The sequence below is a fragment of the Triticum dicoccoides genome, chromosome 1A, assembly GCF_002162155.2.
Source record: "Triticum dicoccoides isolate Atlit2015 ecotype Zavitan chromosome 1A, WEW_v2.0, whole genome shotgun sequence".
Taxonomy (NCBI): Eukaryota; Viridiplantae; Streptophyta; class Magnoliopsida; order Poales; family Poaceae; genus Triticum; species Triticum dicoccoides.
The window spans coordinates 29,134,344-29,160,900 of NC_041380.1; positions in this window are offsets into that span (position 1 = coordinate 29,134,344).

A 26,557-nucleotide genomic window follows, 5' to 3' on the forward strand; every position below is an offset into this window, starting at 1 on the left:
AAATAAAAATAATAATACTAGTAGCGATGGATAGGAAACACGCTACTACTAGTTAGATTAGCAGTAGCGCTGGAGTAAACACACGCTGCGGCTATATGTCTTAGCAGTAGCATGTGTCACACGCGCTACTGCTAAGTAATAGTTGTAGCGCCTTACTAGTAGCGCGGTTCCCCGCGCTACTAATAGGCATTAAACTCACGCTACTACTTGGCTTTTCCCTAGTAGTGTGAATAGCATATATTATGTCTAATACGAACATGTAATATGATCTTGTCAAATATTAGTGTGCAATGTGATCAATATATTGTCTAATATTAACATGAATTGCACATACTCCCTCTGAGCATGTGCATATGGCCTTTAAGGAGCTGCATCACGACCAAGACACACCGTGATAGCCCAACATTATGTTTGAAGTTGTGGAAACGAACCTACCGTATGCCCTCAAAAAACACGAGTGAAACAAACATTTATTAAATTGTGCATGTACAAGGATGGGAGAATTGATGAGATGTGAATGCATGGAAAAGAGAGCCAATAAGTCAAAAACGACTGCATGAAAGAGCCAAATGGGATGATGCGTAAATTACGGAGGATATTAATTACAATTGCCACTACTACTATTAGTTTTGAAATTCCTGAATTACACACTTGGATGAATGAAGTGCACAAGATTACTAGTGAAACTAAGGTTCACAGTAATCTAGGTTCTAAAATCATTTCGTATTTTTGGTTCTAAAACATCATATGCTCACGCACGACTGCTCGAGAAGATGCCCTTATTTTTTTTCTAAGAAGTGTTGTTCTCTACTTTTTAATAAAGAATGTTTTTATTAACTTAAAATATAGCATCAAGTGTATACAAAATATAATGAGCGACACCCGGAAGAAGACACACGCAAGAAGACGCACTCTGACCAGCTGTGACTATCTCCACTACTACTACTCAACACCAGCTGCAGCATCCCACCGGACATGAAGCAGTTCAAGTAATCAACCAAAGAAGAAGTGTATGGATGAACCCGGATGTATATGAACCCATTTTAAAAACACATTTTGAAATGTCAAAAAATTCTGAAAAAGGTGCGCGTGGACGTCATCTTCATATTCTATGTGTGTGCAGAAAGTTTCACAGAAAAATAACATTTTTGTAGCCTGTGTAAAGAAGACAAAATTTTGTGCCATGAAACGCCATTTAGAGACAGTAAAAATTGTCTTTTTTACGAGACAAAACAAAAATAGTTTTTTACACAAAACTTTGTGGCGTGGACATACCTTTGCCAACATGTATGCATATAATTTTAGAATTTTTAGACATTACAAAACGTGTAAAAATACATTTTTGAAAAATGGGTGCAGATACTCCCGTGTGCAGATCGTCCACTCTCATCACTTGCCCCGCTATAAATAGGATTACAGCCGGCTTTATAGTCTTAGCAGCAAACGCACCGCCCATGCTTCCGCCAAGACGCAGCCCACTCCACCCTGCTGCATGCACGAGCGCTATCCACATGCCCACGACGTGCTCAACGCGCACGCCGTGTCCGGCTGGCAACAGATCAACATCTATATCTATATCTACTAATAAAACGAAGTGCGTTTCTTCAATTATTTCATTCGTTCACCATTAAAAAGATTTTTTTCTTATCCAAGGTGGTACTAAAAGATTTTTTTATCCTGTCCGAGGTGGTACTAAATTTTTATGCATCTATCCGCTACAAAAGAAAAAGGTACGTCCAGAATTCTACAATTGGGCCGCGCTCGCTCCTGCCCAACAAAACCAGCCCAGTAATTATTCTGCCCATGCAGTTGGAATGAACTTATTTGTTGCACAGAGCGACAAATAGTTAAAAGCTACGCACAAGTCGCCCATGACTGGGCCGGCCCGTTTTTATTCTTTCTTATTTTTTGTTTATATTTTTCTGTCTCTGCTCCCTTCTCTTTCCTGCTTCTTTTGTGATCAAATATTCAAAAAATGTTCCTAATTAAGAAAAATTTGTTTCTGTTTTGAAAAATATTCGAACATTTAAATAAATATCATTTCATAATTTGTCTAACATTTTAAAAATGTTCCTTTTGTTTTTAAGAAAATTGTTCTTTTCCAAATTGTTTGTGACTTTTTTATGAAAATTAAATTTTATAAAATGTTCCACATTCAAACAATATTCTTATTTTAGCGAAATATTAATGTTTGCATCAAAGAATTTATTTTAAAAAATTGTTCTAAATGTTCCTTTTTCAATATATTTATAAAATGTTTTTGTTTTCATAAAAGGTTTATGTTTTCAAAATATTGTTTGTGAATTTCAAAAATTATTCCTGTTTCTAATTTTGTTCATGTTTTTCCCAAAAATATACACAATTTTCAAAAAAGAATGTGAGCGGGACCTCAATAATCAAAAAATAATGTTTGTATATTTGAAAAAAGATTGGGACCTCAATTTTTTTATTTCCAAGAATATTGAGCGCGTCATATTTCTTTAAATGTTCAAAATTGATTAGCAGCGCGCATTTGTCCTAAGCTGTTTAGCTATAAATTAAAGAAAATTTTGGCATGTGTAAATAAAGGAGAATATGTTGTGGGGCTATAATTAGAAAAAAAATGTGAGCATGTGAGCGCAGCCCACTTATTATTGCTCACGTAGTTGGGAAGACCTTATTTGTCGCACGGAGCCATAAATAGATGAAGCATCCCACAGGGTGCCAAAGACTGGCCGGGCCGTTTCGCTTTTTCGTTGTTCTATGTTTTATGTTTATTTTTATTTTTCTGTGAAGTAAAAATTTACAAAACTGTTCTGAATTTTATTTTTGTTCCTGTTTTAAAAAATGATTGAAACTTTTTTTAAAATCCCGTATCAAAATTTTCTCAACATTCAAATAATATTCTCATTTTTCTAAAAATGTTTGTGCTTTTTCAAAAATTCTTCCAGATTTCTTAACAAAAGTTACGTTATAAAATGTTTGATATATTAAAACATTCTTGGTTTAGTGAAATGTTCACAGATCCAAAAAACCTTTTTTGTCAAAAACATTTCCTAATTGCTTTTGAATGCTCGCTTAAAAAATCCGAAAATATTGTGTTTTTGTAAAATTTACATGTATCTCAAAATATTGTTTGTGAATTTCAAAAATATTCATGTTTCTAATTTTGTTCGTGTTTTTCCCCAAAAAATTGGAATTTTAAAAAATATTCGCATTTTTTTAAAGTTGTTTGGGATTTAAAAAATTGTTCAGGTTTCCAAAAATAGTCAGTAATTCATATTTTTTGAACGTTCAAAAAATCAAAAAAATCTGATATGACATTGTTTAGCGGTGCGCATCCATTCTATGCTGTTAACTATAAATGAAAGAAATTGTGGGCATGTGCCAATAAAAAAGAATATTTTGTTTGGCTTTAATTGTAATAAAATTATGGACACTTGAGCACTAAAATAATCAAAGAGAATAAACCCCTAAAAATAAGGGACATTCATGCCTGATTATGCTAATGAAATTGGATTTATTCGTTGCAATTAACAATCCACCCGGTCACACCGTCGTAGGATAGAGTGGTCGAAACAACCGTATCCCGAAGGTCGCCATGCAGCCAACAAATGAGGACACAGGCACAACCCCAAGATGGAAGCGGACCCAGATGAATAAAGGCATGAGTTGGTGCTCACCACCACGCCGACCAACCCCACTACTATCAAGATTTCACGTGTCAACCATCTCCAGCAAAAAGACCATAACTTCTTCCTCTCTCGCCTAGCATAGTGGAGACCTTTTTTTGAATGACACATCAATTATCTTTCCCGTTGCTTCTCGCAAGAAAAATATCTCTCCCGGTGCAACGCACGGGCATATGTGCTAGTCCTAGCCTATCTACCGTGGCCACCACGCCACACACATACATGCGCACACACGCACACCACACATGCACACTCGCGATACTTCCGTTGCGTCCCGCGCGTACCCAACGCGCCCGACGAATCTGACCGCATCAGTGCGTCCCGCACGTCCCGCGTGCACCCGACGCACCCGATCTCACCACATGCCGTGGCTTATTCCAACACACACCCGCTAAGCCATGACCTAGAGGAGTCTGTCGTCGTCGACGTTGGCATCGACCAGGAGAGCCTGCTCCACCGCCGGTCCTTTCCGCAGCTGCAGGCACCCGCGCCGAAAGTGCCCGTGCTCCCTGCGTTTGTAGCAGCGTGCACGGCGCTTCCCTTCGTTGCCCGACGATGTGCTCACCGCGCCGTCGTTGTTGTGGTAGCCGAAGTCGTGTCCGCCTTGCCGACGCTCCAGAGCCGCCCACTGTGCCGCCGTCATCATGAGCTGACCATCCGCGCGCTCGCCGCCGACCCGTGCGTGCCTCCGCGTCCTCTCCTCGAACGCCTTGAGCCGCCTGAGCGCCTCCTCGAATGCCATCTCCTCCACGTTGCAGAATTGCTTGATTCCGGCAACCACGGCGTACATGAAGGAAATATGCCCTAGAGGCAATAATAAAGTTATTATTTATTTCCTTATATCATGATAAATGTTTATTATTCATGCTAGAATTGTATTAACCAGATACATAATACATGTGTAAATACATAGACAAACAGAGTGTCACTAGTATGCCTCTACTTGACTAGCTCGTTGATCAAAGATGGTTATGTTTTCTAACCATAGACATGAGTTGTCATTTGATTAACGGGATCACATCATTAGGAGAATGATGTGATTGACTTGACCCATTCCGTTAGCATAGCACTTGATCGTTTAGTTTGTTGATATTGCTTTCTTCATGACTTATACATGTTCCTATGACTATGAGATTATGCAACTCCTGTTTACCGGAGGAACACTTTGTGTGCCACCAAACGTCACAACGTAATTGGGTGATTATAAAGGTGCTCTGTAGGTGTCTCCGAAGGTACTTGTTGGGTTAGCGTATTTCGAGATTAGGATTTGTCACTTCGATTGTCGGAGAGGTATCTCTGGGCCCTCTCGGTAATACACATCACTCAAGCCTTGCAAGCATTGCAACTAATAAGTTAGTTGCGGGATGATGTATTACGGAACAAGTAAAGAGACTTGCCGGTAACGATATTGAACTAGGTATTGAGATACCGACGATCGGATCTCGGTCAAGTAACATACCGATGACAAAGGGAACAACAGATGTTGTTATGCGGTCTGACTGATAAAGATCTTCGTAGAATATGTAGGAGCCAATATGGGCATCCAGGTCTCGCTATTGGTTATTGACCAGAGAGGTGTCTCGGTCATGTCTACATAGTTCTCGAACCCGTAGGGTCCGCACGCTTAACGTTCGTTGACGATATAGTACTATATGAGTTATGTATGGTGATGACTGAATGTTGTTCGGAGTCCGAGATGAGATCACGGACATGACGAGGAACTCCGGAATGGTCCGGAGATAAAGTTTGATATATGGGATAGTAGTGTTTGATCTCCGGAAGGGTTCTGGAATTCACCGGAAGGGGTTCCGGATGTTTCCCGAAATGTTTGGGCATGAGGACACTTTATCTGGGCCAAAGGGGAAAGCCCACGAGGCTTTTGGAAAGTGCAAAAGGAAGTTTTGCGGAGACCAGAGGCTAGACGGCAAGAACCCTGGCGTCTATGGGTAGACGCCGGGAACCCTGGCGTCTAGCCCTGGAGTCCGAGAAGGACTCTTGCCTTTCAGGTGAAACCGACTTTGAGGAGGCTTTTACTCCAAGTTTTGACCCCAGGGCTCAACATATAAATAGAGGGGTAGGGCTAGCACCAAAGACAGATCAAGAAACACCAAGCCGTGTGCCGGCAACCCCGTCCCCTCTAGTTTATCCTCCATCATAGTTTTCGTAGTGCTTAGGCGAAGCCCTGCGGAGATTGTTCTTCATCAACACCGTCACCACGCCGTCGTGCTGCCGGAACTCATCTACTACTTCGCCCCTCTTGCTGGATCGAGAAGGCGAGGTCGTCATCGAGCTGAACGTGTGCTAGAACTCGGAGGTGCCGTAGTTTCGGTGCTTGATCGATCGGGCCGTGAAGACGTATGACTACGTCAACCGCGTTGTGCTAACGCTTCCGCTTTCGGTCTACGAGGGTACGTAGACAACACTCTCCTCTCTCGTTGCTATGCATCACCATGATCTTGCGTGTGCGTAGGAAATTTTTTGAAATTACTACGTTCCCCAACAGTGGCATCCGAGCCTAGGTTTTATGCGTTGATGTTATGCACGAGTAGAACACAAGTGAGTTGTGGGCGATATAAGTCATACTGCTTACCAGCATGTCATACTTTGGTTCAGCGGTATTGTTGGATGAAGCGGCCCAGACCGACATTACGCGTACGCTTACGCGAGACTGGTTCTACCGACGTGCTTTGCACACAGGTGGCTGGTGGGTGTCAGTTTCTCCAACTTTAGTTGAACCGAGTGTGGCTACGCCCGGTCCTTGCGAAGGTTAAAACAGCACCAACTTGACAAACTATCGTTGTGGTTTTGATGCGTAGGTAAGAACGGTTCTTGCTCAGCCCGTAGCAGCCACGTAAAACTTGCAACAACAAAGTAGAGGACGTCTAACTTGTTTTTGCAGGGCATGTTGTGATGTGATATGGTCAAGACGTGATGAGATATAAGTTGTTGTATGAGATGATCATGTTTTGTTGAAGTTATCGGCAACTGGCAAAAGCCTTATGGTTATCTCTCTATTGCGTAAGATGCAAGCGCCAAATAATTTCTTTACTTTATCGCTATACGATAGCAATAGTTGCAAGAGAAATTGTTGGCGAGACAACCATGTGATGACACATTGATATAGATCAAGATGATGGAGATCATGGTGTCATGCCGATGACGATGGAGATCATGACGATACTTTGGAGATGGAGATCAAAGACACAAGACGATGATGGCCATATCATGTCACATATTTTGATTGCATATGATGTTTATCTTTTATACATCTTATTTTGCTTAGTTCAACGATATCTTTATAAGGTGATCTCTCACTAATTATCAAGGTATAAGTGTTCTCCCTGAGTATGCACCATTGCGAAAGTTCTTCGTGCTGAGACACCACGTGATGATCGGGTGTGATAGGCTCTACGTTCAAATACAACGGGTGCAAAATAGTTGCACACGCGGAATACTCAGGTTTAACTTGACGAGCCTAGCATATAACAGATATGGCCTCGGAACACGGAGACCGAAAGGTCGAGCGTGAATCATATAGTAGATATGATCAACATATTGATGTTCACCATTGATACTACTCCATCTCACGTGATGATCGGACATGGTTTAGTTGATTTGGATCACGTGATCACTTAGAGGATTAGAGGGATATCTTTCTAAGTGGGAGTTCTTAAGTAATATGATTAATTGAACTTTAATTTATCATGAACATAGTCCTGGTAGTATTAGCATATCTATGTTGTAGATCAGTAGCTCGCGTTTAGCTCCCCTGTTTTATTTTTTGATATGTTCCTAGAGAAAACTATGTTGAAAGATGTTAGTAGCAATGATGCAGATTGGATTCGTGATCTGAGGTTTATCCTCATTGCTGCACAAAAGAAATATGTCTTTGATGCACCGCCAGGTGACAAACCTATTGCAGGAGTAGATGCAGATGTTATGAACATTTGGCTAGCTCAATATGATGACTACTTGATAGTTTAGTGCACCATGCTTAAACGGCTTAGAATCGGGACTTCAAAGACGTTTTGAACGTCATGGACCATATGAGATGTTCCAGGAGTTGAAGTTAATATTTCAAGCAAATACCCAAGTTGAGAGATATGAAGTCTCCAACAAGTTCTATAGCTAAAAGATGGAGGAGAATAGCTCAAGCAGTGAGCATGTGCTCAGATTGTCTGGGTACTATAATCGCTTGAATCAAGTGGGAGTTAATCTTCTAGATAAAATAGTGATTGACAGAATTCTCTAGTCACCATCACCAAGTTAGTAGAACTTCGTGATGAACTATGATATGCAAGGGATAACGGAAACGATTCCCAAGCTCTTCGTAATGCTGAAATCAACGAAGGTAGAAATCAAGAAAAATATCAAGTGTTGATGGTAGACAAGACCACTAGTTTCAAGAAAAGGGCAAAGGGAAGAAGGGAAACTTCAAGAAGAACGGCAAGCAAGTTGCTTCTCAAGTGAAGAAGCCCAAGTCTGGTCCTAAGCCGGAGACTAAGTGCTTCTACTGCAAAGGGACTGGTTAGTGGAAGCGGAACTGCCGCAAGTATTTGGCAGATAAGAATGATGGCAAAGTGAACAAAGGTATATTTGATATACAAATTATTGATGTGTATTTTACTAGTGTTCGTAGCAACCCCTTGGTATTTGATACTGGTTCAGTTGCTAAGAGTAGTAACTCGAAACGGGAGTTGCAGAATGAACATAGACTAGTTAAGGGTGAAGTGACGATGTGTGTTGGAAGTGGTTCCAAGATTGATATGATCATCATGGCACACTCCCTATACTTTTGGGATTAGTGTTGAACCTAAATAAGTGTTATTTGGTGTTTGTGTTGAGCATGAATATGATTTGATCATGTTTATTGCAATGGGGTTATTCATTTAAGTAAGAGCATAAATTGTTGTTTTGTTTACATGAATAAAACCTTATATGGTTACACACCCAATGAAAATGGTTCGTTGGATCTCGATCGTAGTGATACACATATTCATAATATTGAAACCAAAAGATGCAAAGTTAATAATGATAGTGCAACTTATTTGTGGCACTGCCGTTTTAGGTCATATTGGTGTAAAGCGCATGAAGAAATTCCATGTTGATGGACTTTTGGAATCACTTGATGCTTGCGAACCATGCCTCATGGGCAAGATGACTAAGACTCCGTTCTCCGCAACAATGGAGCGAGCAACTGACTTATTGGAAATAATACATACTGATGTATGCGGTCCGATGAGTGTTAAGGTTCATGACAAGTATCGTTATTTTCTGACCTTCACAGATGATTTGAGCAGATATGGGTATATCTACTTAATGAAACACAAGTCTGAAATAGTTGAAAAGTTCAAAGAATTTCAGAGTGAAGTGGAGAATCATTGTAACAAAAATAAAAGTTTCTACGATATGATCGCAGAAGTAAAATATTTGAGTTACGAGTGTGGCCTTCAGTTAAAAACAATGTGAAATAGTTTCACTACTCACGCCACCTGGAACACCACAGCATAATGGTGTGTCCGAATGTCATAACTGTACTTTATTAGATATGGTGCGATCTATGATGTCTCTTACCGATCTACCACTATCGTTTTGGGGTTATGCATTAGAGACAGTTGCATTCACGTTAAATAGGGCGCCATCTAAATCCGTTGAGATGACACCGTATGAACTATGGTTTGGCAAGAAACCTAAGCTGTCGTTTCTTAAAGTTTGAGGTTGCAATGCTTATGTGAAAAAATTTCAACCTGATAAGCTCTAACCCAAATCGGAGAAGTGCGTCTTCATAGGATACCCAAAAGAAAATGTTGGATACACCTTCTATCACATATCCGAAGGCAATATATTCGTTGCTTTGAATGGATCCTTTCTAGAAAAAGAGTTTCTCTCGAAAGAAGTGAGTGGGAGGAAAGTAGAACTTGATGAGGTAACTGTACCTGTTCCCTTATTGGAAAGTAGTTCATCACAGAAATCTGTTCCTGTGACTACTACACCGATTAGTGAGGAAGCTAATGATGATGATCATGTAACTTTAGATCAAGTTACTACCGAACCTCGTAGGTAAACCAGAGTGAGATCCGCACTAGAGTGGTATGGTAATTCTGTTCTGGAGGTCATGTTACTTGACCATGACGAGCCTACGAACTATGAGGAAGCGATGATGAGCCCAGATTCCGCGAAATGGCTTGAGGCCATGAAATCTGAGATGAGATCCATGTATGAGAACAAAATATGGACTTTGATTGACTTGCCCAATGATCGTCGAGCCATTGAGATTAAATGGATCTTCAAGAGGAAGACGGGCGCTGATAGTAGTGTTACTATCTACAAAGCTAGAATTGTCGCAAAAAGGTTTTCGACAAGTTCAAGGTGTTGACTACGATGAGAGTTTCTCACTCATATCTATGCTTAAGTCTGTCCGAATCATGTTAGCAATTGCCGCATTTTATGAAATCTGGCAAATGGATAAACAAAACTGCATTCCTTAATGGATTTATTAAAGAAGAGTTGTATATGATGCAACCAGAAGGTTTTGTCAATCCTAAAGGTACTAACAAAATATGCAAGCTCCAGCGATCCATCTATGGACTGGTGCAAGCATCTCGGAGTTGGAATATACGCTTTGATAAGTTGATCAAAGCATATAGTTTTATACAGACTTGCGGTGAAGCTTGTATTTACAAGAAAGTGAGTGGGAGCACTACATCATTTCTGATAAGTATATGTGAAAGATATATTGTTGATCGGAGATAATGTAGAATTATTCTGCAAAGCATAAAGGAATGTTTGAAAGGAGTTTTTCAAAGAAAGACCTCGGTGAAGCTGCTTACATATTGAGCATCAAGATCTATAGAGATAGATCAAGACACTTGATAAGTTTTTCAATCAGTACATACCTTGACAAGATTTTGAAGTAGTTCAAAATGGAACAGTCAAAGAAGGAGTTCTTGCCTGTGTTACAAAGGTGTGAAGTTGAGTAAGACTCAAAACCCGACCACGACAGAAGATAGAGAGAGAATGAAAGTCATTCCCTATGCCTCAGCCATAGGTTCTATAAAGTATGCCATGCTGTGTACCAGACCTATTGTATACCCTGCCCTGAGTTTGGCAAGGGAGTACAATAGTGATCTAGGAGTAGATCACTGGACATTGGTCAAAATTATCCTTAGTGGAATAAGGATATGTTTCTTGATTATGGAGGTGACAAAAGGTTCGTCGTAAAGGGTTACGTCGATGCAAGTTTTGACACTGATCCAGATGACTCTAAGTCTTAATCTGGATACATATTGAAAGTGGGAGAAATTAGCTTGAGTAGCTCCATGCAGAGCATTGTTGACATAGAAATTTGCAAAATACTTACGGATCTGAATGTGGCAGACCCGTTAACTAAACTTCTCTCACAAGCAAAAAATGATCACACCTCAGTACTCTTTGGGTGTTAATCACATAGAGAGGTGAACTAGATTATTGACTCTAGTAAACCCTTTGGGTGTTGGTCACATGTCGATGTGAACTATGGGTGTTAATCACATGGTGATGTGAACCATTGATGTTAAATCACATGGCAATGTGAACTAGATTATTGACTCTAGTGCAAGTGGGAGACTGGAGGAAATATGCCCTAGAGGCAATAATAAAGTTATTATTTATTTCCTTATATCATGATAAATGTTTATTATTCATGCTAGAATTGTATTAACCAGATACATAATACATGTGTGAATACATAGACAAACAGAGTGTCACTAGTATGCCTCTACTTGACTAGCTCGTTGATCAAAGATGGTTATGTTTCCTAACCATAGACATGAGTTGTCATTTGATTAACGGGATCACATCATTAGGAGAATGATGTGATTGACTTGACCCATTCCGTTAGCATAGCACTTGATCGTTTAGTTTGTTGCTATTGCTTTCTTCATGACTTATACATGTTCCTATGACTATGAGATTATGCAACTCCCGTTTACCGAAGGAACACTTTGTGTGCCACCAAACGTCACAACGTAACTGGGTGATTATAAAGGTGCTCTACAGGTGTCTCTGAAGGTACTTGTTGGGTTGGCGTATTTCGATATTAGGATTTGTCACTCTGATTGTCGGAGAGGTATCTCTGGGCCCTCTCGGTAATACACATCACTCAAGCCTTGCAAGCATTGCAACTAATAAGTTAGTTGCGGGATGATGTATTACGGAACGAGTAAAGAGACTTGCCGGTAACGAGATTGAACTAGGTATTGATATACCGATGATCGAATCTCGGTCAAGTAACATACCGATGACAAAGGGAACAATGTATGTTGTAATGAGGTCTGACCGATAAAGATCTTCATAGAATATGTAGGAGCCAATATGGCATCCAGGTCCCACTATTGGTTATTGACCAGAGAGGTGTCTCGGTCATGTCTACATAGTTCTCGAACCCATAGGGTTCGCACGCTTAACGTTCGTTGACGATATAGTACTATATGAGTTATGTATGTTGATGACCGAATGTTGTTCGGAGTCCGAGATGAGATCATGGACATGACGAGGAACTCCGGAATGGTCCGGAGATAAAGTTTGATATATGGGATAGTAGTGTTTGATCTCCGAAAGGGTTCCGGAATTCACCGGAAGGGGTTTCGGATGTTTCCCCAAATTTTTGGGCACGAGAACACTTTATCTGGGCCAAAGGGGAAAGCCCACGAGGCTTTTGGAAAGTGCAAAAGGAAGTTTTGCGGAGACCAGAGGCTAGACGCCAGGAACCCTGGCGTCTAGGGGGTAGACGCCGGGAACCCTGGCGTCTAGCCCTGGAGTCCGAGAAGGACTCTTGCCTTTCGGGTGAAACCGACTTTGAGGAGGCTTTTACTCCAAGTTTCAACCCCAGGGCTCAACATATAAATAGAGGGGTAGGGCTAGCACCAAAGATAGATCAAGAAACACCAAGCCGTGTGCCAGCAACCCCGTCCCCTCTAGTTTATCCTCCGTCATAGTTTTTGTAGTGCTTAGGCGAAGCCCTGCGGAGATTGTTCTTCATCAACACCGTCACCACGCCGTCGTGCTGCCGGAACTCATCTACTACTTTGCCCCTCTTGCTAGATCGAGAAGGCGAGGTCGTCATCAAGCTGAACGTGTGCTAGAACTCGGAGGTGTCGTAGTTTTGGTGCTTGATCGGTCGGGCCATGAAGACATACGACTACATCAACCGTGTTGTGCTAACGCTTCCTGAGGGAGTCCTGGATTAGGGGGTGTTCGGATAGCCGGACTATACCCTCAGCCGCACTCCTGGACTATGAAGATGCAAGATTGAAGACTCTGTCCCATGTCCGGAAGGGACTTTCCTTGGCGTGGAAGGCAAGCTTGGCGATACGGATATGCAGATCTCCTACCATTGTAACCGACTCTATGTAACCCTAACCCTACCCGGTGTCTATATAACCCGGGGGGTTTTAGTCCGTAGGACAACGTACACATCAACAATCATACCATAGGCTAGCTTCTAGGGTTTAGCCTCCTCGATCTCCTGGTAGATCTACTCTTGTACTACCCATATCATCAATATTAATCAAGCAGGACGTAGGGTTTTACCTCCATCGAGAGGGCCCAAACCTGGGTAAAACTTCATGTCCCTTGTCTCCTGTTACCATTCGGCCTAGACGCACAGATCGGGACCCCCTACCTGAGATCCGCCGGTTTTAACACCGACATTGGTGCTTTCATTGAGAGTTCCTCTGTGTCGTCGCTGTCAGGCTCGATGGCTCCTACGATCATCGATAGCGATGCAGTCTAGGGTGAGACCTTCCTCCCCGGACAGATCTTCGTCTTCGGCGGCTTTGCACTGCGGGCCAATTCGCTTGGCCATCTGGAGTAGATCGAAAGCTACGCCCCTGGCCGTCAGGTCAGATTTGGAAGTTTAAACTACACGGCTGACATCCGCGGGGACTTGATCTTCGACGGATTCGAGCCACTGCCGAGCGCGCCGTACTGTCACGACGAGCATGATCTAGCTCTGCCGCGAAGAGTGCCCTGGAGGCCGCACCCGCATCGGCTCCGACCCTTAATTTGGAGCCAACTGCGCCGATCGAGGATGGGCGGTTGGACGCCACCCCGGGGGCTGCGACCCCAACGGCGATTGAGCCGAACACCAGCCCCGTACTCTGCGAGACTCGTGACTCCAATGAGCCAGACTCCTCTCCGGACTCCGAACCCTCCACGCCCCTGCCAATCGAATCCGATTGGGCGCCGATTATGGAGTTCACTGCCGCGGACATCTTTCAGCACTCGCCTTTCGGCGATATCCTGAAGTCACTGAAGTCTCTCTCTTTATCAGGAGAGCCCTGGCCGGACTATGGTCAGCGAGATTGGGATGCAGACGATGAAGAAATTCAAAGCCCACCCACCACCCACTTTGTAGCCATTGTCGACGATTTAACCGACATGCTCGACTTCGACTCCGGAGACATCGACGGTATGGACGCCGATGAAGGAGACGATGAAGAACCAGCGCCTATTGGGCCCTGGAACGCCACCTCGTCATATGACGTATACATGGTGGACGCACCAAAAGATGACAACGAGGAGCGGAAGGATGCATCGAAGGCTTGTTCCCTCGATAAGCAGTCAAAGTGGTGACGCAAGCACCGCCCCAAATCCCGCCTCGACAGAAATAGCGATCACACAGACCCAGCACTAGAGCAGGGCGAACCGCTGCCGGACAACGGCAATCCGGATAATCAAACCGAACAAACAAATCCTATCGAGGATAATGGTCCAGACGACATAACACCGAACAGACACCCGGAGCAACAGACTGCCCGTAAAAGTCTTGTTGCCACCGCAAGGAGCCTGAAAAAGCAGAAGCAAAGGCTCAAGGCCGCGCAAGACACACTCCAATTCAGATGGAGTAAAATACTCAGCACTGCAGCAAGGTACGGCGACAATCGCCCCTCCAAGAGCTACCCAAAGCGGAAGTTGCTACCCGAATTCGATGAAGAGGCCTCAAAACCCCCACAACCAAATATCGAAGCAGCCACCTGGTAGGATAGATGACCCCTCTACCAATACAGAGCAGCATACAACGCCGCTCACCATACAACACGCAACCAATGCGAGGGCTCGCACCCAAAGGATGGTGTAACAAGATCCATCTATGGACCACGCAAGCGCGTCCCAGCATACAATGCAACACAACAAACATCCGAACAACACAGTACAACCAGCTACAGGGGTGCCGCACACCCCCTATGTTTCACCGATGAGGTGCTGGACCACGAATTTCCAGAAGGATTCAAGCCCGTAAACATAGAGGCATACGACGGAACAACAGACCCTGGGGTCTGGATTGAGGACTACATCCTTCATATCCATATGGCTCGAGGAGATGATCTCCACGCCATCAAGTACCTACCCCTCAAGCTCAAAGGGCCAGCTCGTCACTGGCTCAAAGGCCTCCCCAAAAGCTCCATCGGAAGTTGGGAAGAGCTCGAAGACGCCTTTCGGGCAAATTTTCAAGGGACTTATGTCCAACCTCCGGATGCGGATGATTTGAGTCATATAACTCAACAGCCCGGAGAGTCAGCCCGAAAGCTTTGGAACAGGTTTCTTACTAAAAAGAACCAGATTGTCGACTGTCCGGACGCCGAAGCCTTAGCTGCTTTCAAGCATAGCGTCCGTGAAGAATGGCTCGCCAGACACCTCGGCCAAAATAAGCCGAGAACGATGGCTGCATTAACAAACCTCATGACCCACTTTTGCGCGGGGGAGGACAGCTGGCTAGCCAGATGCAGCACCAGCGACTCCAGTACATCTGAAGTTAGAGATGGAAACGGGAAATCACGGTGCAACAGCAATAACAAACGCCAGAATAAAGAAGACAACACGAAGGGCACGACATAAAATGCCGGATTCAAAAGCTCTCGGCCAGGTAAAAAGCCGCCTAAAGGCACCAGGGATGAACTGTCCAGCCTCAACAAAATTCTGGACTAAGTATGTCAGATCCATAGTACCCTTGGTAAACCCGCTAATCATACCCACAGAGAATGTTGGGTCTTCAAGCAGTCCGGCAAGCTCAACGCCGTACATAAGGGGGAGGATACACCAAGTGAAGACGAGGACGAGCCTCCCAAGCAAGACACAGCGGAACAAAAGAAATTTCCACCAGAAGTCAAAACAGTAAACGTGTTACACATAATCAAGGGAAAAACAATACGGCACTCCTAGGAAAGTATACCCAAGTGCCTATCACTACGAAGTCCTGCCACTGGTCATCTCAACCGATCACTTTCGACCATCGCGATTACTCAGCAAGTATCCGACACGCAGGATGGGCTGCCCTGGTATTAGACCCAGTAATTGGCGGATATCACTTCACAAGGGTCTTGATGGACGGCGGCAATAGCCTAAACCTAATATATCAGGATACAATCCGCAGGATGGGGTTAGACCCAACAAAAATTCGCCATAGCAATACTACCATTAAAGGAGTAACGCCCGGCCCAGGGGCTCGTTGTACGGGCTCCCTCTTACTACAAGTTATATTCGGCTCCCCCGATAACTTCCGTCGCGAGCATTTAACTTTCCACATCGCTCCGTTTCAAAGTGGCTATCAAGCACTGCTCGGACGCGAAGCTTTCGCTTGCTTTAATGCAATACCACACTACGCCTCCCTCACACTCAAGATGCCCGGCCAACGTGGCATCATTACAGTGCATGGAAATATCAAGCGATCTCTGCGCGTCGAAGAGAGTGAGGCTGCCTTGGCCGCCGCACACTAAAGGCGCCCGGACAAACAAAAGCATCCAATAGGTCGTCAAGACCTCAGATACAACTAACCAAGTCCCGCACCGCTATTTATACGGAAATAAGTGGTCACACCCCTATTTTTCAATACAAGGGGCTCAACACGCGCAGACAAGTGGCAATTTCTTATCATCTTGAATTACACATGGTTTCTTTAAAAACTATCTTTTTTTGCACGACAACTTTTTCACTTAACTTCCTCTCTTTTACAGACGATCATCGTGCTACACCCGTCCAGGATACGGCACAACGGAGACACAGGCGCAGACGTGTAGCAGGGACCCACTCCAAGGATTCTTTTTAGATTAAGACCCTGCGTAAACCTTTTTTACTGTCTCTTGTTGATACATATCCACCGTTGAGAAGGATGCTGACGTCTTGGCATGTGGCCACGCCAGAACAATGCACGTACCTAGACACAAGGGGCTTCTTACAAAGGCCATTATTTAGGCCCGGTTTATACCACAAAGACCGAATACCTTAGGGAGTGTTCGGCGTCGCGAGTTTGGCCCTATATGCATCAGCTTCGAATCATTGTCTTTGGTCAAATGTTGGGTTTGCCCGGCTCCTGTGTTTTGGTGCCTTACGTTCCGCTTTACCGGCTAAGGTAGCACCAGGAGAACTACTGCGATTGTGCCCTGGTTCATCTGGACGAGCACCTCAATAGAGAAAGTCGAAAACTGACTGTCATGATATAGCGTGAGACTGGTCAACCACTCGATGACCTGTGGGAATGTTAGAATTCCTCCGCCTTAACGGAGGGCCGTTTTCCGGCCAGGCATGTATGCACCCCGGAACGGGGAGAGTGCGGAGCCACCAGGGGCTATCTAGTAGCCCCACTGTCAAACTCCTATGGCTAAGTGAAAGTGCTAAAGCATTATAGTCCGGTTGCCTCGCTCGCTCCGCTATTACCTCCTTAATAGGACCAAGACGTTGGGTTAAGTGTGAACACGTGTTTTTGCGAGCACCTCCGCATTATATGCGTGGGGGCTGAAGCCAACGACTGCAATCTTTCAGGTTATACACATGTATACATAAACGGCCGCCCAGGAGGCATCATATTACTTTCAGGCAAAAGTATAAAAATAGCCTTATAAAAATTTATAAAAGCATTTCGCTTACAATGAGATTACATATCACTCAAACATAATATTTTTTGAGCACTGGGTCTCTATCAAACGGGCAACCTCAAGAACTTCTTCAAAATAGTGCTTAGCAGCCTTTCGACCTATAGCCGAATCCCGCGCTGCAACATTGGTAGCATCCATCTCCGCCCAGTATGCCTTAACACGGGCAAAGGCCATCCGTGCACCCTCTATGCATGCCGACCTCTTCATCGCATTAATGCGCGGCACCACGTCAAGGAACTGCTGCACCAAGCTGAAATAGCTGTTCGGTTTTGACCTTTCAGGCCATAACTGATCCACAACAGACCTCATGGAGAGTCCGAACAACCTATTTAGTTCGGCCCATTTGGCTAATTGGTCAGTCAATGAAAGTGGACGCTCGGGAGAATGGAATTGTCTCCAAAACAGCTGGTCTACTCCACGGTCCGTTTGACCCTGGAAGTACTTGGCCGCATCGGCAGCACTCGCCGCCAAATCCATATACACATCCTCGTAACTCCACAGCCGATCCAGAGGGGCATACCGTGGATCTCCGAATTTCCTCCGCAACATAAAGGATTTCCCAGCTACAATATCCCCGGCTTCCCGCAGCTCCTCCTTCTTTGCCCTCATAGCAGAGTAGAGATCCTTTTTCATCGCAGCAGCCTTTTCAAGGTCCGATGCCGTCGCCTGGTTTTCTTTTTCAAGAACCCGGCAACGGTCGGTGGCGGCTTTTAATTCTATAGCCATCTTGGCCATCTTGTCTCGGCTCTCGACATGCGCGGCCTTCTCGGCTTACAACTCATCGGACGCCTTCAAGGCAGCCGCATTACCCAACCTCGCTTGTTCCTTGGCTCGGGCAAGTTCTGCCCGCAAGGCTTCAACAGTGGCAGCTCCATCTGCAATCACAACATATTAAAGATGCTGGCATCATACTGCTCTTCCTATTGTGGCATTTACCAGATAATGACACTTACCCTGTGCCTCGTCAAGCCTTTTGTTAACAAGCTCGATGTCGGCGTCTGCCGCATCCAACTGCCGTTCTAAATGGGCAAACTCGCTAGTCCGGCTAGCCACCTGAGCTTCCATCACCTGCACATTGGGGCGGTATGGTTATTGCCTGGGAATATGATCCTCTGTTCGTCGTCGTTTCCGATGACAACCAGAGTCTCAGGGGCTACTATCTACACCGGGCACACCTAGCATGTGCAGGACTACCATACATTCTTTTCCGTACCTCAAAGCCTGTCAGTAGACTCATAAAAGCTTCATGCAATCCGCTTTCGGCGGACGATATTCTCTCCATCACCGTATTCATCAGCACACGGTGTTCATCTGAGATGGCCGCTCACCCCACCAACTCCCTCAGAACATCCGATCGCACACTAGACAGTGCCGGACTCTTTTGTCTGCTCTCTTCGGGAGCCGGACACTGGGAGCTTCGGGGGTCAATGGGATTATCTTCTGGCCTCACCGGACTCGGAGAGGCCCTCCGCGACGACACTTCAGGGTCGCCCGCTTCCGGAGCGGAGGAGTCCGGAGGAGGCGTTTCGCTCTCCATCATCTCTGGAAGAAGCTCCCCCGAATACGAGCTCATTTGAGAGGGGCTAAGGCCCGAACTGCAAAAATATATGCGGTGGTTATCTTCTCAGAAGAAAAAGATGGCATATCTGTACTGTTAAAGTATTTCGGGTCACTTACGACTCGCGGGAGAATTGATCCCCCCGCGGACTTTGTGCGGCAACGGCGCCCCCCAAGGTAGGACCCTCTGTGGGAGACTTCTTCTCCCGTTTGGAAGCCTCGGCTTCCGAATCCCCGGGTGCAGTCCTTTTCCTCTTCTAGTAGCCTTCCTTCATGGAGACGCTCGCTCCCTCGGTTAGAGTGGGCAGCGTTGGGGGCCCACGTCCGCCCGCATCATCCTCCATAGTATCTTCCTTCAAGGGCTCCGGGCAAGGTGCGGTCTGGAGCATCTTTTCCAATACCGGATTTTCCAAACCCTCAGGGAGGGGGGCCGAACACCGAATCAACTTCGCCTTTGTTAGCCAGTCCTGGTCAAAAAGCGAACTCTCAGAGATAACTTTGTAACAAAGTAGAGAAAGTATGTTCGGCCGGAAGATGCCTTACCTGTTCGGCGGTGCGGTTGCTACTCAGGCCCACGTCCTCGGTGATTTTCAGACACTCCGTCTGAGGTCCGAAGAATGACTTGTACATCTCCTCGTGCGTCAGGCCGAGAAAATTTTGAATGGCACACGGTCCCTCAGGATTGAACTCCCACAGGTGAAGAGGCCGACGTTTGCAAGGTTGGACTTGACGAACCAGCATAACCTGTATCACCGCAACCAAACTGAAATCTCCATTGAAGAGATCTCGAATGAGGCCTTGCAGTATAGGCATGTCCTTGGCTGGCCCCCAGCTCAGACCTCTGCTGATCCATGACATCAGTTGTGGTGGGGGGCCCGAGCGGAAAACAGGGGGGCCGCCCACTTGGCACTTCTAGGAGTCGTGATGTAGAACCACTCCTGTTGCCACAATTCAGACACCTTTGGGATGGAACCTTTGGGCCACGGAGCTCCCGTCATCTTGCGTATTGAGGCACCTCCACACGCTGCATGCTCCCCCTCGACCAGCTTCGGCTTCACTTCAAAGGTCTTGAGCCATAGGCCAAAGTGAGGGGTAACCCGGAGGAAGGCCTCGCACACGATAATAAATGTCATGATATGAAGAAAGGAGTCCGGAACTAGATCATGAAAATCTAGCCCATAGTAAAACATCAAACCCCTGACGAAAGGATCCAGGGCAAGGCCTAGACCTCGGAGGAAGTGGGAAACGAACACGATGTTCTCGTTGGGTTCGGGGGTGGGGACGGCCTGCCCTCGGGGAGGCAGCCGATGCAAAATCTCGGCGGTCAGATATCTGGCCTCCCTCAACTTCTTGATGTCTTCTTCCATGACGGAGGAGGGCATCCATCGGCCTTGAAGGCTAGATCCGGACATGACTGAAGGTTCAGGGCGCTTGACCTGAACTTCAGGCGTTTGAGCTTGAGGTGGGGGAAGGATTCGATTGAGCCCGAGAGAGAAAAATAAAATCCTTGTCCCCTTTATAAAGAGGGTGAATATCAAGCGTTCTCTCCGTGCCCGTTTGGACTTGCCTATAATCTAGGAGTCCTAGAAGCGGTTGGGTTACCCACGCCTGTATTGATGAGAATCCCAGGATAAGGGGACACGATCTCTGCTTTAACAAGACGTGCCAAGGAAACCGCCTCGCATGACGCGCTGAGGTGGGATAATGAAATGACTCGGATAAAGGCTTGGCCGTGGTGTAACACGCTATGGAATACGTCAGCAGATTAGATTGGTGTAAATATTATTCTCTCTATGGCAATATGTGGAAACTTATTTTGCAGAGCCGGACACTATCTTTGTGTTCAAAATCTTCTATGAAGTACTTGGAGGAGGAACCCGCCTTGCAATGCCAACGACAATATGCGCGCCGGACTCGTCGTCATTGAAGCCTGGTTCAGGGGCTACTGAGGGAGTCCTGGATTAGGGGGTGTCCGGATAGCCGGACTATACCTTCAGCCGGACTCCTGGACTATGAAGATGCAAGATTGAAGACTCCGTCCCATGTCCGGAAGGGACTTTCCTTGACGTGGAAGGCAAGCTTGGCGATACGGATATGCAGATCTCCTACCATTGTAACCGACTCTATGTAACCCTAACCCTACCCGGTGTCTATATAAACCGGGGGGTTTTAGTCCGTAGGACAACGTACACATGAACAATCATACCATAGGCTAGCTTCTAGGGTTTAGCCTCCTCGATCTCGTGGTAGATCTACTCTTGTACTACCCATATCATCAATATTAATCAAGCAGGACGTAGGGTTTTACCTCCATCGAGAGGGCCCGAACCTGGGTAAAACATCGTGTCCCTTGTCTCCTGTTACCATCCGGCCTAGACGCACAGATCGGGACCCCCTACCCGAGATCCGCCGGTTTTGACACCGACACTTCCGCTTTCGGTTTACGAGGGTACGTAGACAACACTCTCATCTCTCGTTGCTATGCATCACCATGATCTTGCGTGTGCGTAGGATTTTTTTGAAATTACTACGTTCCCCAACAGTACAGGCGGTCCGGCATGGTGTCGAGCAACTTTTTCACCATGGCGCTATCGTCGAGCGTCGACTTGAGCATCGCGTACCCCGCCGCTATGCTGCTGACCTTCCCGGCATAGTCATTCAGCTCGTCCCCATCGCCCATCCGTAGGCGATCGAACTCGTCACGCAGCGTCCCGAGCCTCACCCCCCGCATCCGATCGGCGCCGACGAACCGCACTTTGAGGGAGTCCCATATCTCCTTCGCCGTGGTCTTCGTTGCCACCTACATCACCAAGTCCTCTGGCAATGCGCCCAGCATCACCGCACATGTCGTCTTGCTCTTCTCAGCGTCGACCACTATGCCCTCCGCCGGAGCCACCGCACTCCACAGCCCCTGGGCGTCAAGGATAGCCACCTCCTTGATCGCCCAGGCGGCGTAGATCGTCATCGTCAGCGGCGGCGGCTCCAACGCCATCGCCCCGCCACCACCAACGTGAGGGACGAGCGACATGGCCGCTGGCAGGATCGCACTGCGCTCTATATACCAAATGTTGGGGCAGCTCTCTCTCTAGACGGATGTAGAAGACACATAGTTTTTTTTGGCCGCACGTACAACCTTTTATTTTTATCTCAAACTGTGGCACCCCGGCTTAGATAAAACCGGAATGCCCCGTATTCCAGCCGAAAGATCGAGGAGAAGTCTTCTGGAATATGGCACCGCTCAGCATAGAACAAACCAACTTTCTATTATTACACGAATATGATTATAAGGTCTCCGATATTACAATGAATAACATCGGCACGACGACACTACACCATCCTCATTTGCTCTATGCAAGCAGCAGAACAAGTCAAGGTAGTGGAACAACTACTGGCAGCGGAACAACAACGATGGTGGTGAACTCCACTCCGCAGGGACTCTAGTTGGAACGCTTATCCTAGCTCGCATGAACAGAAACCACAACAAGAAACCAAGCAATGACGACATGAACTGCGAACTGGCATGACACGCCAGGTCAGTACATTGAATGTACTTGCAAGCTCACAATAACCAGACGCATTCAAGACAAACAACAGCATGGAAATTACAGGTTAAGCAGGAATTATCATGAGATCATCAGGTTAACATGGCATGAACAACATGAACATGATACAGCTAGAACAATATGAGCATGACATGAACATATAAATCTAACGATACTATTATGCAACATGATGACACTATATGCACCATTTATTCTGCTTGGGTTACCTCGTAACCATCACATGCATCACTTACCAACCTCGGACATCACACGATCATCTCAGGATCAAATCAACCTTGGTATAAACAATACCGTAGTAATCAGTAAATGACCACAAGGAGCTTGATCTTTACCCATGACTCTCGCACAACATCATGAATATCCAACAACTCAGTATCCTCGATACCATGGTGATCATTCACGGATCACAAACGGAACCACTATGGGCTCAACGGGTTACCTCGTAACCAAACGCTGATCGTTCACGGATCACATAACCAACTTATCTCATCATCGAACCGGGGTTGTTATTAAGCACATCATTATTATTACTGTTGACCCATAGTGTGACCGACACGAACTGGACCCTTATCCGCGGGCACGGCTATAGATAGATCTAATACACACTCTACAGAGGTAGCGCACTTTACCCACACCACAGAACCCATGGCCTCTCACTCCCATTCGGGTGGACCAACGGTGTTCCTACAAAACTGTCCTACTGCCATGACACTCTCCCGGCCACTCTGACTCACTCCCCACTGGGCTAAGCCCTGGGTGTCCCCGTGCCTACCAAAGACACGAACGTCCACCATCGTGGCCAAACAATAAATGGTCCCAAACGGGGACAAGCCGACTACAACAACTACGGGCACACAAGGCTTATGTCCGCCTACCTGATCAGGGTAGCATACGCCCATAACCTTCCCTCGTGGGAGGCACCAGCGAGAGGCACGACAATAGACCCAGTTAGGACCTTCCCATTAGGTAAGCGTGGTTGCACTGGTCAGCTCGATATGGTGGCACCATGACTCAGCCAATAGTTGCTCAAGTTCAATTATGTCCGGTTAAACTTGAATGCAAATATGCTGAGCCATGATAAAATAACATGATGCAATTACAATGCATGAGCAGATATCAACACAAGCAGGGAAGTGCAACATAATCATCGAGCATGGGCATAATGAAACATTAACCAATTGAGCATGGCAAACTGACGAGCATGACATTACACATGAGCATGCTAAGACCACTAGCATCATAAATAAATACCATGCATGAAATCATCCAGAATACTACCAAGTAAGCATATAACCAACTGGATATAAAGTAACATGCATAGCTACGACACTAGATAACAGATCATAAACATGCATTCGAAAGATCACACTGCAACTATTACCAAGCATGACATATAACAATAATACTAGTAATAAGTGCAAGAGAACAAGATGTAGAAGAGCATAGCATGAAAGTGAACACAGATCTCTAAGCATTACCGAAACATCGATAACCGTATCAAAACAAGCAAACATTTATTAAATATTCAAGTTGAAAACCATGGCTACTGCATGACTATCATGCAAGTGGTTGTTGTGGCTTGCCAGGGGTGGAAGGATTCACCGGGAAGAAGTGCGAGAAGCTCGTGGAAAGAATCACCGGAAAACGTTCTCTCTTGGAGACGGCTCATTTAGTGCAAGGGCAAAATGGTCATTTTCAGAATGTTACACATGGTGAAAATGATACCAATAGAACAGGTTCGACGAAACAAAGAAGTGGGCTTTGGAATCACCTCATTTGGAGTTGGGAGTAAAAAGATATAAGGGTGTTTCTGCCAGGGACCTATCTGTATAGAAATCATCACAAACAGGCCCTCGGCTAGAAAAACAGAACGCACACTCGGGGAAATATGCTTTCGGTGAAGTGAAAGCGTATTCCCGCCCGCAACCGCACCAGTTTACGCTTTTGATTAGCAAAACCGTATTCCGAGGAATCCGTTTCCACTAATGCACGTCAGCGAGGGCGGGGTCAACGGACTGAGTGGCTGCCATGCGGGGCCCGCAGGGAGGTGGGGTCCGCTGGCTCGGCCATCGTCTTCATCGCACCTTCCCGGGAAGCAGAGGGAGACCACCGGCGTCGGGCGGCGATTGCCGACGCCACAGTGCACCTCTGGCGACGCTCTGGCTATTGATGAGTTCAGCGTCACCAGGCGCATCCAAAGGTGCCATCTGCAGCCGGAGATGTGGATTGTGGCGATGATGGCTACGGCTCAGGCAGGTGAGGGCTTTGGCCATCGGCAAGTTCGTGGAAAACGGCCACTGGAAGAGGAGGAGATGGCCTTGGAGGCTCCGGAGTGGTGGTGGTCTGTTAGAGGTGGAAAGAAGGGGAGGAAGGCTCGGACTCGAGTGAATTTAGCCGAGCATGGCCGGCGGCCATGGTGGCATAGGGCAGCGAGGAGAGGCTCTGGAGGCAAATGGATGGGTTGGGGAGGAGTAGTGGAGTGAGGGGGAGCGGTTGGTGAGCTCGGGAGTGATTGGGGATGGCTATTTATAGCCGAGAAAGGGAGGCACGGGCTCGGGTGCCACCGGGCACGTCCGGCCGAGGCTCTGACGAGCTCATCAAGCATGGGAGAGCGCGGGAACACGATGAGCCATTGATTCAGAGGTCACAGAGATGTATACGATGCTGGGGATCAAAGGAAGAGGCCGAACCGAGCTCGGAGCCAAACGGGGTACAGTGCATCCGTGGGCGAGCGTCGGTGAGGATGCTGCCGGAGGGGGTGAGCTTTCCAGGGAGAAGGTGACTGTCGGTGTCAAAACCGGTGGATCTCGAGTAGGGGGTCTCGAACTGTGCGTCTAAGGCGGGTGGTAACAGGAGGCAGGGGACACGATGTTTTACCCAGGTTCAGGCCCTCTTGATGGAGGTAAAACCCTACGTCCTGCTTGATTTATTCTTGATAATATGAGTAGTACAAGAGTTGATCTACCACGAGATCAGAGAGGCTAAACCCTAGAAGCTAGCCTATGGTATGATTGTATGTTGTCCTACGGACTAAAACCCTCCGGTTTATATAGACACCGGAGGGGGCTAGGGTTACACAAGGTCAGTTACAAAGGAGGATGTATGCATATCTGTATTGCCTAGCTTGCCTTCCACGCCAAGTAGAGTCCCATCCGGACACGGGACGAAGTCTTCTATCTCGTATCTTCATAGTCCAACAGTCCGGCCAAAGGATATAGTCCGGCTGTCCGGAGACCCCCTAATCCAGGACTCCCTCAGTAGCCCCTGAACAAGGCTTCAATGACGATGAGTCCGGCGCGTAGTGTTGTCTTCGGCATTGCAAGGCAGGTTCCTCTTACGAATACACCACAGAAGAGTTTGAATACGAGGATAGTGTCCGACCCTGCAAAATAAGTTCCACATACCACCGTAGAGAGAATAATATTTCCACAAATCTAATCTGCTGCCACGTTTTGGCAGCATGACATCACGCCATGGCCCGGTAATTATTCGAACCGTTTTTTAACCAGCCCCACACATAACACGAGGTGGTTTCTTGACACGTCCTGTCAAAGCAGAGATCGTGTTCCCCTTATTACGAGATTCTCATCAATACGGATGTGGGTAACCCAACCGCGCTACCAATTACGGCGCTTGGGGGATAAGCGACTTTTACTAGGCTAGTGGGGGGCGCATAGTTTCGTCCGCCCTTATAAAGGGATAAGGTCTCACCTTTTCTACCCACGCCTTCTTCCTCCTTGCTCATCCATTTTGGCGTACTCAAGCTCCAACGTCCAAGTCCACATCCTTCTCCTCAACTCTCTCCAAACATGTCCGGAGCGGGAGGAAAGTGGATGGCCTCCTCCGTCACGTAGGG